Raw genomic sequence first — 2,464 nt, 5'->3', positions numbered from 1 at the left:
GGGGGGTGAAGAAGAGAAAATAAACCGAAAACGATTATGCTGATTACAGTAATCTTGACGCCACCCCCTCAGTCCCCACCCACAGCAAAATTGCAGAGTTTGCAGTAAATTCAAAGCATGACCTGCAGATAGTGACTCCATCCTCATAGACCACAGCTATGTGATTTCATTGGTGGGAACTTTCTTTGGGGCAGATAGGAAGGGTGGGGGTCATACAAAAGCAGATCCAGGGAGAGGCAGCTAATGTGGGACGAACTATTTTCCACAGCTGTCGGCTCGGGGCACATCTTGTGCAAGCTGTCACCTCCTCCTGCTGGTAGGACCTGCTGGGCTAGTTACTGTGGGAACTCAGAATAAGCAATTAGCTTTTTGTTCCTCTGGTCTATCGTGGCTTCCTGGCTTTGCTCCTTTCATCTACCAGCATTTGAGATTCATTTCACTTGGGAATGTCCGGTTCTGGGTCTCATCTAGGGGACCTGTGTATTTGTTTTACTCTACTCAGTTTTTTTTCCTCTTCTGCACAGGTAAGCAAACATCTTGCTGTACTGTGGTGAGGTCAAGGCTTGGCAGGGCAGATTGTTAAATTTTCACTGTTATTTACACCTCAGAAACCATCAGTCACTACAAATCAGGGCTTGACATTGTTTTGTGGATTTTCTAGATTTAAGAAAGTGTTAATAATAAAGATTAAACTCAAATGTGTGAGCACATAGAGCCCCTCATCCCCATTGTTAAACATTTACTGACAGCCCTGTACTGCTCTATAAATGTTGCTTGAGCTAAACTGGGGTACAAGAGAAGGTTCAGGGAATGAAGCCATCACCAGACCAGAGATTATAGATCAATAACAACAACAACAATAATTATAACTGGCACTTATATAGCGCTTAAAGATTTGCAAAGTGCTTTTCATCCATGCCCTCATTCGAACCTCACAATACTCTTGCCCACACCGCCCTTACAACTTTGCTGTTGGACCATGACATCAGGGAGATGATGACGTGACTTGGAGTTAGCTTTGATTATAGTGAGAGAGGGCTGAGCAAGGTCACCAGCCTCACTTTCTCCTCCAGAGCCATCTGGGTCCAGTGGCCAGATATTCATCAGGATGACTGGAGATGACCCAGGACCCTTACAACTAATTTAACAGGGAAAAGGGTATTCATTGTTGGAATAGTGTTCGTTTGTTTTTTAGGGTAGCCGGATGGATTCATGCTTACTTTCCAGGCACTCATACTGATCATACTTTTCTTGGTTTAAACCTCCACCCCAAAACCTGAAAAATAAGCATAGCTCACCTTTATGTGAACTTGTGCTCCTTCATCATAAGCCTGGAAGATCTGTCATTTCCCCCCACTTTACAAAGAGGAAACTGAAGCTTAGTGGGTCAAGTGCTTTGCCCACGGAAAGGTGTTGGAGCTGATGGAATGTTTGAGTTGGAGTCATCAAGACCTAGGTTCAAACCTTGCCTCCAACACTTACCAGCTGTGTGACCATGGGTAAATAATTTCTAAATTCTCTAATCCTGTGGCCTCATTCATAGAAGCATCACTGGATAGAGTGAAGGCCTTGAATACTTAAGTTCAAATTCAGCCTCAGACACTTACTAGCTGTGTGACCCTGGACAAGTCACTTTTTCTTGCCTGCCTCAGTTTCCTCAGCTATAAAATGGGGATCATAATAGCACCTATCTCCCAGCATTGTTGTGAGGATCAAATGAGTTAATGTTTGTAAAATACTTAGTGTAGTGCCTGACACACAGTATATGTTATATAGATATTAGATATATATGTTATATAGATATATAGATATTATTATATAGATATATGTTATATAGATATTCTATAGAATGAGAATAATAGGACCGGGAAGACCCATCTCTCAGGGTTTTTGTGAGGCTCAAACAAGACCATACAATCACAGGACTTGGGGATTGGAAGGGATTTCAGTGACTTTCCTTTCACGCATGGTTGAACATCCAACCACTGCTGGGAAACCTCCAAGGAGGGGAAACACAAGGAAACCTCGGAGGCAGCCAGTTCTGATTTTGGACGGCTCTATTGTTAGGAGGTTTTTGCTGACATCATGTTTAAATTGGCATCTTTGCTGGAGATAATTTATGTAAAACACTTTGGAAACTTTTTACTATATGAATGTCAGTAATCATTCTTACCCATCTATCAAGTGGCAGAACCTGATTGGAACCCAGATCTCCTGACTTTAAGCCTAAGGCAGGGGTGGGGAACCTGCAGCCTTGAGGCCACCTGTGGCCCTCTATGTCCTCATCCAGGGTTTCCTGGACCCATAAAAGCACAGGCGCAGTTCCTATCCCTATGCTATATAGATGTATAATATGAGTATACACATACCCTATCCTATCTATAGCTACAGTTACCCATCCATCTATCTGTCTCTCTATCCATCCATCCATCCATCCATCCATCCATCCATCCATCCATCCATC

The 2,464-nt window shown here is 43.0% G+C and overlaps 1 long non-coding RNA gene across 1 annotated transcript in view; it reads left to right on the top strand.

Moving 5' to 3' along the window:
• Positions 1–322: 322 nt before the first annotated feature.
• LOC138162851 (uncharacterized) overlaps positions 323–2,464 on the top strand; it is a 5,738-nt gene continuing 3,596 nt past the window's right edge. Inside the window, exon 1 of the long non-coding RNA XR_011168733.1 lies at positions 323–524. This is a non-coding gene — a long non-coding RNA (uncharacterized lncRNA). The remainder of the gene's footprint in view (positions 525–2,464) is intronic.

The sequence above is a fragment of the Petaurus breviceps genome, unplaced genomic scaffold (genome assembly GCF_028583685.1).
Source record: "Petaurus breviceps papuanus isolate PSGF00001 unplaced genomic scaffold, PetGlider_PUasm1.0 186, whole genome shotgun sequence".
NCBI lineage: Eukaryota > Metazoa > Chordata > Mammalia > Diprotodontia > Petauridae > Petaurus > Petaurus breviceps.
Note: the sequence above shows the minus strand (reverse complement) of the source record. Positions and strands in the feature narration are given on the sequence as shown.